This window comes from Haemorhous mexicanus, chromosome 16, assembly GCF_027477595.1.
Source record: "Haemorhous mexicanus isolate bHaeMex1 chromosome 16, bHaeMex1.pri, whole genome shotgun sequence".
NCBI lineage: Eukaryota > Metazoa > Chordata > Aves > Passeriformes > Fringillidae > Haemorhous > Haemorhous mexicanus.
Window position 1 is genome coordinate 7,105,255 of NC_082356.1, and position 14,280 is coordinate 7,119,534.

General features: G+C 53.8%; 2 long non-coding RNA genes and 1 pseudogene across 2 annotated transcripts; 1 reads left to right on the top strand and 2 right to left on the bottom strand.

The window, feature by feature from the left end:
- The window catches only part of LOC132334622 (zinc finger protein 850-like), an 860,268-nt pseudogene that overhangs the window by 658,218 nt on the left and 187,770 nt on the right, over positions 1-14,280 (top strand).
- On the bottom strand, positions 706-2,331 carry LOC132334893 (uncharacterized). Its single transcript, XR_009488539.1, has 2 exons — positions 2,239-2,331; positions 706-1,948 (listed from the first exon to the last, which is right to left on the bottom strand). It is a non-coding gene; the product is annotated as an uncharacterized LOC132334893 (long non-coding RNA).
- LOC132334897 (uncharacterized) lies at positions 4,362-5,439 on the bottom strand. The gene is made up of 3 exons (XR_009488544.1): positions 5,302-5,439; positions 4,676-5,083; positions 4,362-4,397 (listed from the first exon to the last, which is right to left on the bottom strand). It is a non-coding gene; the product is annotated as an uncharacterized LOC132334897 (long non-coding RNA).

Below are 14,280 nucleotides of genomic sequence, written 5' to 3' on the forward strand. Positions count from 1 at the left end.
CATATTTGATCCCAGTCCATATTTGATCCCAGTCTGTGTGGTCCTGCATACACTCCCAGAGTCTGGAATTCCAGTTCCAAGCCAGGAAACAATGTTCCTGCCCTAGAATTTCCTTCCTATCATCTCAAAACATTAGAATAAAATTATAAATAAATAAATAATAAATAAAATGAAATAATAATGATGAAAATGAAATATAGTAATTTCAACTCTTACTTACGATATTCCAATAATGATTCAACCCAAAACAGCAAAACATATTACTATAACATTACCAATAAATTTATATAAACAAATTATATACCAAGAAATAACTTTTGAAAGTTTTAACTCAATGGCTAATATACTTCAGATAAAAAATATCTAAAAAAACTAACATGCAATCTAACACACCTTAGTTAAACAATTCATATTACAAATATACTAAACACAAAATCAAACACCACTATAATTTCTCACACATTTTAACCAAACAATTAAACTTTAATAACATCCTTAAGTACTCTTAAAAAATTAAAATTATTTTTAAAAAATTGTGTGTGGGTGGTTTTATTTGGATATTGGTTTTTGGGTTGTTTGGGTTAGATGATTTAGAAAAATGTTTGGGTTAGATGATTTAGAAAAATGGGATTTTTACAGGAATTTAATCAGCTGAGAAGGCATCACTGCAAACAGAACTGACTGAAAATGAACAGGACAGAAATCAGTAACTCTGAAAGTTTTATTTGCTATCAAATACATCCCACCCAGCCAGCCCCACACAATCCCCATCCCACTGCTCCAAACTGGGATCCCACTTCTCCCAATCTCCTCCCAACTCCATCTCAGCCTGGCAGCTGTGGCATGGAGCGAATTTGGCCTGGGACTGACTTTTTTTGAGGAGGGAACAAGAAATTTGAGGTGGAATTGAGCCATTTTGGGTAAAAATACAGTTCTTTTCAGTGGGATTTGAGGCGACAGATCGATCCCTCTTGGCTTTTGGAGTACAGAGAGATGGAGAAGAGAAAAAAATTAAGGCCAAACACATGGATAAGCAGCCAGGTGTGTTCCCAAAATGGATCACAGGGAATGTGGGTGACCAGGGCTGTGCCCAAAGTGGCTCCTCCAGTGGGGGATGGAGCTGGAGCAGCGCACTAAGCTCTTCCTGCACTCGGGGCACTCGCAGGGCTTCCCTTACCGGTGCCTCCGTTGGTGTTTGGTCAAGGTAGAGCTCTGTGAGAAGTTCTTCCCACACTGGGGACACTCGTAGGGCCTCTCCCCAGTGTGGATGTGCCGGTGGGTGATGAGGGTGGAGTTGCACTTGAATCCCTTCCCACAGTCAGGGCAGAGGAAGGGCCTCTCCTCTGAGTGAATCTGATAGTGCAGGATGAGACTGGAGCTGATCCGAAACCTCTTCCCACACTTGGAACACTCGTAGGATCCTAGGATCCCTGCAGCTCCGGCCCCTGCCCAGCCGCTCTGTCGGCAGCACAAAGGCTTCAGAAGAACCACCAAAGGCCAAGGGCCTTCTGACCATTTTCCCTGCTACACTGCACGTCTGGGCAGCTGGCTGAGCCCAGGCACCCTTTTCCCCCTCTTCCCCTATGACCTGCAGACCCTGGGCAGCAAAAGAAAACTCCTGGGAGTCTGTGTATTATAACACAGTCTATATTCATAGACTAAAGAAAAAAAACAAAAAGAAGAACAATCCTAAAGAAACTGAGAATTCCTGCTGGCTCAGGTGGCCCCAGCAGACAGAGCCTCTGGGATCAGCTCTCTGCAGAGCTCCAGCAGCGCAGCCAGTCGAGCCCCGACAGACGAGGCCATGTCCTCCATGCCCTGCGGAATTGATCTTGCAGCCTCTGGAAGAGGGTATATCGCTCACTCTGCAGTGCCCAGAGGACATACAATGTTTGAAGTGCCATGTCTGACACGGCACTGCTGATGTCCTCTGTCAGGTGTTCAAGGGCTGAAAGAGAGAGCAACAGAGCCATGGTCAGATCCCAGATTGGCAGAGACCCGAGGAGAGCCCCCTGCCAGGGCCATCCCAGCCGGCTCTAGGCATGGCCAGGAGGGAGCAGGGACCAACAGGACCAGCCCGAAGCTGCTGGCCACGAATCCCCCACGTGGTCCTGAAATCTCTGTGTGCTCTGCCCACGCTGCCCCTCGTCCGCACAGGGAGCAGAGCCCTCTGCAGCCGGGGCAGGGCTTGCAGCTGCCCCCACCAGCCCCCACTGCCAGCCCGCTGCCCTCACTCACCAGTGCAGATCAGCTGGAGCTCTTCCTTCTTCCCCCTCAGGTACTGCCCAGCCATCCCTGTGAACACAGAGCCTGTCACGGCCCCAGCGGCACAGCTCCCTGCCGGCGGCGCTGCCGGCGCTGTGGCCACACGGCCTGCTGGCCCGGCGGGGCTCAGCCCGGGCCCTGGCCGCACGCTGCCGCCCAAGGGCACGGCTGCCAGAGGGCGGCAGCAGCGCCGAGGCCAGCCGGGGCTCCACGGCGCCGGGCCCGGCCGGCACTGCCGGGGCAGCAGGCGGGGCTGGGGCCGAGCTGCGGCGGGCCGGGGAGGGAGCCCGGGCTCGTGGCTCACCCATGAACCTGATGGCCGCCTCTCGCAGGGGCTCCTGTGGGCTCTGCAGGTAGCGCAGGGCCCGGCGCAGGTGCTCGGCCGCTCCGCTCCTGTCCTCTGCCAGCTGGAGAGAGCGGCGGGAGGGAAGGAAGGGTTGGCGCGGGCTCAGCCCCTCGGCCGGGCGCTGCCTGCGCCCAGCCCCGGCCTCCCCTGCCCGCACAGCCCTGAGGCGGGGCCAGCAGCCGCTGGCGCCGGGCTCCCGAGGGGAGGGGCAGAGGGCCGGCTGCTGCCCGCGGAGCCGCGGTGCCGGCCCGCCCCGCAGCTCCGCCGGGCCGAGGCTCCACGGGCACCCGGCTCGGGCCCACGGGAGCCTGGAGAAGAGCCTGCGCGGCCTCGGCGTGCAGCAGCGGGCAGCGGCACAGCTGCCCGCCCCGCACACTGAGCACCGCCCTCGGGGGCCTTCTCCAGGCTGAGGCCAGGGAAACTTGGCAGTCCTTACCAGGCTCTCGCCAAACCTCCATGTCTGATCCGCCTGTAGCACTTGATCGAGATCCCTCCTCTTCAGGAATCTGGCTGAAGAATGCAGCATTTCCCGGGAGGCCTGGGGAGCAGCAGAGATGTGGAGATGGCCCCACAGGCCAGGGCACAGGAGCATCCCAGTGCCACAGCCTGGAGGAGGCTGCAGCCCGCAAAGTGCCAGGGCAGAAGGCAGCCCAGCCCCCTCCCGTGGGGACAGCAGCCAGCCACAAGTCCTCACCTCAGCTACAAGCTGATTCTCATCATGGCAGTGGAAGTAGAGTGGGAGCAGGCTCTGGCGCACGTGTGACTTCAGGGCTTTTCTTCCCTCTGGCGTTAATAAGTCCAGCATCTCTTGAAAGACACACATGGAGCTCAGCTGCACCTGGCTATCATCCTGTATGAAAGCAAGGGCAAAAGACCTCAGCATCAGCTGCTTCAGACCCCCCAGGGCACAGGGCTGCATCTCCACAGGGCACCGAGTGTCCGGGCAGCAGCCAGTGGCCGTGGGCACAGAGCCTTACGCAGTCAAAGAGTGGCAGGAGTGCCTCAGCCAGCTGCAGGGCGATGGGGGTGGGTATTTGGGCACCATTATCCAGGAGCAAATATCTGAGTAGAAGAATGGTCATCCTGACCATGTCACTATCATTTTCCTCCAGGAGCTCCACAAGACTTTCAGTCAGGCTCCCCATTTTTTCAGCCTGCGTGGAACACAAGTTTGTGAAACACCACCCTGCTGCTGCTGGGCCCAGAGGCCAAAGGCCTGTCCCGAAGCACTCGGGCAGCTGAAGCAGGAGGCAGGAGAGCTGGGAGCAGCTGCCCCAGCACCCAAAGCACAGGCAAGGCCAAGCGACTGCGTTGCCCAGCCCCACGCTGCCTGCACGGCTTCAGCCACTGTCCCCTCCTCACCATCAAGGGATTCTTGCCCAGCACTACGAGGCCTCTGAGGGCCAAGTAACGCCTCGCCCTGTGCTCGCTCTGCAGGTTCTCTGACATGATCTCCAGAACACTGTCACTGCATTCCCTCAAGTCCAGGCACTCGAGGACCTGAAAGGCACAGGGCAGTGACAGGGGACCCGGCCAGCAGGAGCCCGGAACCGCACAGGGCTGGGCCCAGGCAGCAGCACAGGGCATGGGCACTGTCCTGGCAGCTGTGGCTACAAGAGGGCAGAGAGCTGGGAGGCAGCTCAGCAAGGCAGTGCTGGCCTTGAGGCTCACCTCCACAAGGAATGCCAGGGCAGGGAAATCCCAGTATGGCATTTCTTTGCCGAGCATGCTGAGCAGGTAGAATGCAATCTCGGAACAAAAGTGTATGTCTGATTGGCAAATTTCTCTGACAAGAGGAAAAAGGAAACAAGACCCTGAGCCAGTGGGCAAACCTCTGCCAGGAGTGACTCACAGAGTTGAAATCTTTCCCCACCAGCCTTCCAGCAAGGAGCCCTGGGCCATGTGGGAGTTGGTTGCTCATGGGCACCCTCCTCTCCCTGCCTTTCCCAGTGTGCTTGGCCATTCCTCAGTGACAGGGCCCTGTAGCCCACGACCACGGGGACTGTGTGGGGCACCTGGGCACAGAGCACAAATGTCAGAGGCAGTGGGGAGAAGGGGTCTCACCTGCCCAGCAGAGCCACAGCAAAGTGGTGGGTGTCAACAGAGAGCAGCGTGTCCCAGCCACGCCTGCGTTCCATTGCCACCACCACATCCTCACACCGCAGAAGGCAGAGCAGGGACTTCAGGGTCTGCACTGCAAACCTGTGTGCAGAGCAAAGCCCAGGTCACACTGGCAGCACTGGCTCCTTCGCAGGCCACGTGGCAGGGAAACAGGATGGAGCACCTGTTTGGGCTGGTGGCAAGGCCGTGCTCTTCCTGGCATCCCTTCCAGAAGGTATCGACCTCCTCTGGCATATCCAGAGTGCTGAAGAACACTTGGAAGAGCAGATGCACAAAGAGGCGGGGGAAATACACCTTCAATATACGTGGGATACAGGGCACCTGGAGGATCTTCCACATCACCACAGTTGCCTGCAAAGAACAAAGACCCCTGAGACAGTGCTCAGTGCTGAGGTGTCCGTGTGGCAGGGCCCGAGCTTGGCAGGAAGAGGCCCAGAGAGACACAGGGGGAGCACGGGGCCTGGCAGGCCTGAAGCTGCCCCTGGGCCAGGTTTGAGGCCAGCGCCTGAGGCAGGGAGATGCAGTGGGGGAAGGGGGATGGAGAGCAAAGGCCAGTGTCAGAAACTCACAGCCAGGGCAATGACACCCGTTTCGTCCCCATCGGACGTGCACGTGCTGTGCTCTGGCCAGCTCCCCAGCACATCCAGGAGTGTCAGCTGCACCAGCTCCACAGTCCTGGCTGAGCCCATGATGGTCTTCCACATGGCCATGGCAGCTCTGTGGGGTTAGAGCTCCGTCTCAGGTAGTCTCAGACAGAGCACCGAGGGGGAGCTGAGCTGGCTGCCAGTTCTGCCTCTGCCCACTGCCCCTCGCCAGCAGCACCCAGGCAGCCCAGCCCGTTGGGGACAGAGCTCTGAGGGGCAGGGAGGGAGCATGGCAGCAGGCTCAGGGGCTGACATGCCAGGGCTGGGAAAGGGAGCAGCCAGAGGGCCCTGGAACTCTCTGTTGGTCAGACACCTGGGACAGGCTGTACAGGGTGATGGGCTGGGGAGCCCTGAGCCCTCTGGGCAGGTGGGCCCCATACCTGTCACAGGACGGGGCCAGACGCAGGAGCGTCACCACTGCGTCATCTGGCTGTGCTTCTGTGAGATCCAGCAGAGGCTTGTCCAGCCTGTGCACGTCAGAATCATTGGCCATGAGCCACTGGTGGATGTACCTCACCATGGCAGGCACCTGGAGAAGGCCAAGGGAGACTTGGAAAGCTGCCAGAAGGAGGAATGTCCCCCAGTGTCCCCAGAGAAGTGCTTCCCTTGCCACCACACTGCCATGTGGCCTCAAAGGCTCACAGCAACCAGCATGAATGGCTTGGGAGGCCAAGCAATTTTTGGGAGAATCAAACCCAGCCCACAGGCTGCTTACTTGCGTTGGATTGTAAAAATCTTCCTCTACAAGCATACACAGCAGGGCAGCACTGGTCTTAGTCTGGAAAATGGGTGAGTATGGTCTGAGCCCAGTGCCCATGGCGATGGTCTCTTCCTCCTTCATTCTCTTCATGAATTGGCAGATGAACTGTAGGAGAAGGGCAGGAAGGCAGGGATGTTTCATGGAATGCTGCACACATGGTGCTCGGCTGAGCAGGGAAAGCAGGCCCAGCACAGGTGGGGATGGCTGCAGGTACCTGAGCTGTGCTGCGGAAGCGGCCATGGCTGGATTCCTGCTCTCCCGTGCGCTCCAGGGCTTCATCTGGCAAAGAGTGAGTGCAGACAGAGCTGAGGGGCTGCGGGAGAGGCCGAAGAACACAGCCCAGTCCTGCTCTCCCCAGGCAGGGAGAGCCCTAGGAAGTCCCAGGAGGATGGAGCACGGCCACTGCGGGGTGTTTGCCTGGCCCCTCTTCTGTCCTGTCCGTAGGCATGTCCCCAGGGGATGGCATGGCATGGTATGGCATGGCATGGTATGGCATGGCATGGCATGGCATTGGGTCAAGCCAGCTGCAGGCACCAGTCCTGCAGCTCAGCTCTGCCACTCACCCTCCTGCGGTGGCTGGAACGGCACCACCTCTTCAGTCTCCTGTGCTGGGGCAGCTCCAGGGCCTTCTTCCTCCTCCTCCTCCTCCTCTACCCAGGCCAGCTTGGGCACTCTCAGGGGTCTCTGCTCCATGTCTCTGACTGGATTTGTTGGTATTTGCAGGAGAGATGCCTCAGAAAAGCTCAGAGTCAGCAAGTCCTGCAGTGGTGCCTGGAAGGCACCTTCAAGTAAGAAGCCTCAGGAAGGCAACAGGACAGCAAGTCCTGCACTCGGTCCCAAGGGCTCCTGCCACAAGGACAGGAGACTCCTGTCAAGGATTGTGGTCTGGCCTCGAGGGCACTGGCAGCAGGGATGGGAGATGCCTCTAGGGCACCAAATCCCACGCTCTGCCCTCAAGGGCACCTGCAGAAGAGAAGGCTCAGGGAGACCACGGGTCGGCAAGTCCTGTGGTCTGGTCTCGAGCTCAGCTGCAGCAATAACGCCTCGGAAAGGCTCTGGTTTGGACAGGAACGAGCGCGCTGTGTGGGGGCTCCTCACGGCACCACTCTGTCCTGTCCTGTTCCGTTGTGTGCTCTGAGCACTGTGGTGTGCTCTTGTCACTGCCAGCTCCTATGTCACCACGTGTCACAAAGGGCCCTTGGACACCCGTTCTATGCCACGGTGCCCATGCTGCTCCGTGTCACAAAGGGCCCCTGCACACACTGCCCCTTGCCCTGGGGCCGCCCCCAGCCCACCCAAAGTGGCCCAGGTTGAAGGAATCTCTCACCCCAAGTGTCTAAGACAGCCCGACAGGGTTTTTAGGAACAGCTCAAACCATCAGCAAATGCTGCCCTGCTCTGTGGGCTCAGGGCAGCAGAAGGAGCCTCCAGGGCTGCCAACACAGCTGCACTGGGAAGGGCACGGGGCCTTCCAGGGAAGCTGGCTCGGCCTCCTTGGGACACGTCCTGGCTGGTGGCCATCCTAAACCCACGGGTGTGGCATGGACATGGAACGTGTGGGCCAGGGCATGAATGCTGCTCTGGGCCCTGGGGCCTGGAGAGCGCTGACATCAGCAGGTGTGGCAGAGTCCCTGCCCAAGCAGACCTACCACCCTCCGAGCCCTGGCAGCGCTGGTGCCCATCTCCTGTCCCAGAGACCTGTGCCCCTGGGGGGCTTCTGTGCCAGAGGGAGCCAAAGCCCACAGGCACTGGGGACTGTGCTCCTTCCTGCAGGGGCTGTTGGCAGGAGCACCTGGAGACACTGCTGGCAACACTTGGTCTGGGTCAGAAGTTCTCACTCCATGCTGAAATGATTTTCTCATTGTAGTAATTTCCTTCAGCACAAAAACACCTTAGTGGCAAAGGCACAGAAGAATCTGGCATTCAGGAATCCTCACTTCAGAAAAGCATTACTTCCCGTTGCTCAACTCAAGTAGTTCCAAAAAGTTGCAAACTTCCCAACTTCATTGGGATGGCCTGAGAACGTGACGAGTTGGAATTCTGCTTTCTGTCTCAAAGCAGCAACTAACTTGCCTTAACATAATCCAGTGAGAGTCACTTAAAATACTGCACAGAGGTAAAAAAAGGGCCATTCTTTTTTTTGCAAATGGTTTTCTATGAAGAGATGATATTATCCTAATTCTCTTAAAGAATAAAAGCTCTCAAGAAATTAAAATCCACTCAGTGTTACAATAGTAGCCCAAACAAATGAGTAGATGGCAAAAGGGCTAATCCTCCCCCTGGTACAGATATCTAAGTGGCCAGTAAAGTACAGCTCTCCCCTCTTGTTCCCTGCAGGAAAATCAGGACCATGAACAAGAATAGTCACAGATAGTCTTTCTGCCCTCTGTAACCAAATCTGTGCCAAACCACAGATGCTGCTTTAAATCTGACTCAAATTCCAGCCTACACTTCTCACCTTCCAGACAACTCCTTCCCCAACAACCCACAAACACCAACACCCCCAAATTACCACACAGAAGCTCTCAACACCCCGCCAGGACCCCCAGCTGTCCCTGTCCCTCTGCAGAGCTTTCCCACCCTCCAGCAGACCCCCTGGTTCCCTGCACATGCCAGGGGATGGCACTCAGAAGGATCTGCCCCAATACCTTCTTCGGTGGCAAGCTCAGGCTGCCAGGCCTATGGTTCCTGGATCACCCTTCCCACCTCACTGGGAGCTCCCTGGGAAGCACTTTCCTTGAGAAGCAAGCCCCTTTCCTCCAAAGGCATTTCCCCAAATGTGTAGCTTTCCTGGGGAACACCAATACACTCTTAAGAAAAGCTGGCAAGGCTGAATGGCTTCAGGTCCTTTCAGGACAGGCACTCCAGCTCTAGCTCGTATTCCCCCAAGTGTGTTTCCAGGTGGAGGTTCAGAGGTGCAGCCCCAGGCCCTCTACAAACACAAGCTGCCCACAGCCTCTTCACCTGCCTCAACTCCTGCCTGCGGTCACAGCAGCAAAACCAGGCTGTTCCCAGCCAGAGCCCAGAGCCCTGTTCCTGCAGGATGCTCTTGCCAGCACCTTCCAGGACTCTCAGCTGTGCACACAGCACTTTTCATGCTGGCTCCCAACAGGCTTTGGAAGGCAGAGCACAACCTGGCTGGCTCTGCCACCAGCACACCCCAAACACAGGCGGAGGATGAAGCAGCAGGGGCTGTTTTACAGCCATGCCCAAGAGAAACTGGAAGGGTGCCCTCCCTCTGGTCTCACTTGGTTGGCTTTCTGACTGGGTCTGAGCCTGGGGCTGCCATTCCTCGGTTGTGGGGACCAGAACCACACCTGGGATCCCAGCACTGCCTGACAGCGCTCCGGGCACTGGCACGGTCGCGCCTCCGAGTCTCAGGCACCGTGCTGCTGCTTCATTTGCCCTTAGGCACACCCAAAGCTCTCTGTTAAGCCCAGATGGTCTCTGGTTCTGCCCTCTTCCTGATCCTGTGCAGGGATGGAGCACTGCTGTGCTTTCAGGAAGCTGTTCTTGAAACCTTCCAGCATTCCAAGCTCCTTTGCCCTCCATGGATGCTTGCCATGGAATCCATCACAGCTGGGTTCAGAGCATCCTCAGGTTTGCTCTTCCAAAGTCCAGGGGCTCCAGGGTGCTCAGCAAGATCTGTAACTCCACAGTGTTGTGGAACTGGACCTTCAGCACAGGGACCTTCCCAGCCTGATCTGCCCTCGTTTCTCTGTGTCTGTGCACAAAACACGGTGTGGAAGAGAATGGCAGGAGGGGCCTGTGTGTCCCAGGGCTCCGGATTTGCATCGTTCCAGCTCCACAGAGATGCAGGTAAAGCAAAGAAGCCAAACAGTTTATTAATGGAAGGCAAAGCAAAGGGATGAGCTGGGAGGGAAGAAAGGGAATGGGCAGGTTCTGAGGGCTGTCAACAGCAAGAGAGAAGGCAGGAGCTATGGGAGCTTCCCACAGGCTCAGCTGTGCCAGTCATCAGCTGTGCCTGGAGCTCCAGCTGATCTCCTCTGCTCTCCAGGTGGTCTCACCTTCCAAGGGGTCTGGAGGTCTTAAAGAGACACTGGTTCTTCTGAGCCAGCAGATGAAAGTCGTTCTGCAGCTCTTCCCTCAAACATCACCTGAACAAATATGCTTATGCAGGAGGGGCTGTTGTCTTCACTCAGGCCTTGAAGGGCTGAAAGAGACAGGAACAGAGCCACAGTCAGAACCTGGATGTGCAGGAATCCAAGGAGACCTTTCTGCCAGAGCCATCCCACCCAGCTCTTGCCATGGCCACAAGAGAGGAGGGGCCAAGGGGATCAGCTGCAAGGTGCCGGCCATGAATCCCCCTGCCCACATCCCTGAAATCTCTGTGTGCTCTGCCCACAGCACCCCTCATCCACACAAGGAGCAAAGCCCACCACAGCCAGGGCAGGGATTGCAGCTCCCTGCCCAGGGATTGCAGCTCACCCAGCCAGCCCCTGCTGACAGCCCACTGCCCTCACCACCCTCACAGAGGGCCTGGAGCTCTTCCTTCTGCCCCATCAGGACCAGCCTGGCCATCCTTGAGAACACAGGGTAACCATAGCTAAGGTTGCTGTGGCTATTATCCAGTTTGCTTTATGGCTTAATAAGGTGAGGGATTAATGGATTTTTAACTTTCTCTGGAAGGCAGGCACATGGATTCAGAGCTATCAGACACTAAGTGTATGTTTTGGGGTTACTTTAATAATGGTACTTACTGTGAGGAAATGACACTGGGGGAAATTTTCTCCCAGCCCTTCACCCAGCTCTTTGGGTCTGCCCCACCGGTTTTCAAAGGGTTCAGATCCACTCTAAATGCTAATGATACCATACTGTGGTTGGTGTTGCTGATAGGCCTGTTACATTTAGCATTCAGAGATAAGGGAAGATTAACCTGGATAACCATGCTGACACCTACCCCAGAGACAAGGGATGCTGCTGTCCCAGAGCCTGACCCTGCCCCACAGCCCATCTCAGAAATGAACCACCCAGGTTGGGTGGGGGTTCTAGTGAAAAAGATGGGCCAGATGCTGAAGGAGTACATTTCCACAGCTGGTGAAAAACCCTTCCCCTGCCTCAAAGAGGGAGAGTCTGAAGGTGCAGCAGTGGAACCCACAGATGTTACAACTGTCCAGGTTCCAGCTGAACTGCAAAGGCAATCACAGCCAGCAGCAGTTGCCCCAGTGGAAACAAGGAGATCTAAGATGAAGCCAGAGCACCCAGATGAGGATAAGAAATGAGGGCACTCACAACCCGCAGGAGAGACAAGAGTTGAGATCATCACTGAGTCCCTGATGTACAAAAATCTCTGTAATCTGCACAAAGACATTGTACAAAGGGGATGTGAGGCTTGTACAATCTGGTTACTCTGGGTCTGGGACCTTATGGGTACAGGTGTGCAACTGGATGGTGGTGAGGCAAGGAATCTGGGACCCTTGACCCAGGACTCAGGTATCAATCAGATTTTTGTAAGGGAGCCAGGCTCCCTTTCCCTCTGGGAGCAGCTTTTAGTGAGTTCCAGAGAGAGGTTTGTCCGCAGGGAGGGAATGCAGGAGCACCACCATAGAATGTGCTGGAAGACCCTCTGAGGGGGGAGGAAGGGATCCAGCAGCTGAGAGAAGTGTCAGTATTGGAGGTTCTCTTTGGGAGGGATGGACAGCATGATAATGACCCCGACAAGGTCAGGTGCACAGGGCAAATGTGTTGGAGTCTGGCAAATCTGGGGCCATCTCAATACACCACCTTCATTGCAACAATTAATGCCGATACCAACCGAGAGACAGTGGGCTCTGTTGCCAACAAGCTGAGAAATTATGAAAGTATGATCAATGTCCTGATGCAGGCTCATGTCTCTGCTGTAGTCCAAGAACTCAGAGAGGAGATGAGGGAGGAGGTGAGGAGGAACAGTTCCCACATTGTGCCAGTGGCTAATTGCCTACATAGAATCTCCCTTAATTTCTCATCCTCTACCTGTTTTTCAATTGCTGCAGCAATTTTTTCTACAAATTGCAGAAAAGGTTCTTTAAGACCTTGTTTTATAGTGACATATTTTTGTTTTGGATCTGCCATTTCCATTGTTTTATAGCGTTCACACCTAATTGTTGAGCCTGTGTTAAAACCAGGGGATCCCACCATGCCTGTAAATCTGGATTAGAAAAAGGCCCTTGACCAAGCAAAACATCAACTCCTACAGCAGGACGAGGATCCTGCTGAGGTAGTTTCATTTTATCTAAAGCTGTTTGCTCAGCTAATTGCCTCCAATTTTCTTGAAATACGTTATACTGCACTGGTTGAAACAAAACAGTTGCCAAATGCACAATACCATAAGGAGACAGCAAATCTGTATTAACAATACGAATTAATTGCATTACTTCAGCAGAATTAATACCAAATTTAGCTACTTTAGACTGAAGATCCTGCACAACCTTCCATGCAAAAACCTCATGACTATCACTTCATCCTGAATTAGGAACTGCTTTAAACACAGAAAAAGCCATTTTACCATTACCAACACTAGTAGCAACACTATTAGCATCCATATCAAGAGCATCCAAGCCCTTTGGTGTGCCTATTTTCTCCATTAAATCCCAGCCTCCTATCTCAACTGCTTTACTTCTAACATATTCCCAGCACCGAAAAGAATCACGAACAGTTACAGTGACATTATCAGAAGGCTGAGCTTTTGAAACACCAAGCTTAATTCTACTACCAGTTTTACCAAGGTTATTTCTACTACCAGTTCTACAAAGCTTATTTCTATTACCAGTTTTACAGCAAACAGAAGTATGCATTAAGTCAGACCTTTTAACCCCTGTAATTTCCTCATGGTCACTATCAGAATCAGAAAACAAAGGAGGAGAAAGAGTTAATATTTCCATGTGTTCATGCAGTTCAGAGTCAGAATCAAGCAAAGGAGCAGATGGCTCAATTTATTTCTTTTTTAAGGTCATCTTAGCCGGCCACTGTGCCGAGGACTCAGAGTTAGATTTAACATTAAGTTCAGCTAGTGGCTCTATGGGGGAGGGGTACGTGGATTTGAAGCCTTTTGCAGACAAACACGAAGAAGCCTTATCAACTTTTCCCATAGCAACAGACCCGGCAACAGTCTCTGCAGAAAAAATCCCAGCAGAACACTCAGGCTGAGCTTCTCCCCTTTGCTGCTCCCCAGCAACTACGAGTTCCTCCTCCAGGTCTTTCTTGTCCTGCTCTGCTTTCCACTCCTTTAAGGTGTTATAAAGCAACCTCCAAGTAGGGGATAAATCTGCAGCTGCTTTATCCCCATTCTGAATTACTTCCAGAGTTTTTCTCCAACTTCTTTCCAAGCTCTAACACTAAAAGCAGTAGTTACATCAGTCTTAAAATTTTGAGACTTTGCCCATAATTAAATACTATGCAGAGCATAGTCTGTTGTTTTAACTCCTTTTCTTTTTAAGGACGTTTTCCATGTATATAAAACAATCTGTTCTTCACTTGTTAAATTATTTCCCATTGTTCCCAGCAGCTCACCTTTTTTCCAGGTGTCAGAATCAGGTCCAGACTGGCAGCTGCTCCCTGCTGCTCTCAGCTTCGCTGGGCTCTGTGCTCACTGCCCCTCGCCCGGCAGTTCCATCAGGTCAGGGTAGCACCAAATGTCACCTTTAGGCCAGACGTGACATACACACGTGACCAAAGTCCAGGAAGAAAAAAAGTTTTTACTCTGCATGTTCTCCAGTTCATACACCCTTAACAAAGCGTGATCTTAAGTTATTAACTACATCACAATAACTTTTTATATTCATTGGTGCCAAGCAATCAGTGTCAATATAATTGGCAAAAGTTTTACAGAAATTTAATAAGGCACGTATACACATCCACTTAGGCACGTAGTCTAGCTTACAAAAATTCTCATGTATCTTTTCTAATCGGTTTCCATGCTGACGGCCTTGTCTTCTTCCTTGCTATGGATACACCGAAAATCATCAATTGTTATTTCTTCTATTAACTCAGCTTTGCTTGCAGGCCAGCTGTCAAGCCCCGCCAAAGCAGCCACTCTGCCCATGGACAGCCCAAGATTCACATTTGCTGGAGCCATCAGACTCAGTCTGAGCTGTCCTTTTTCCAAGCTGCAAACAGAACCTGCCCCAGCCAGTGCCCTGCAAACAG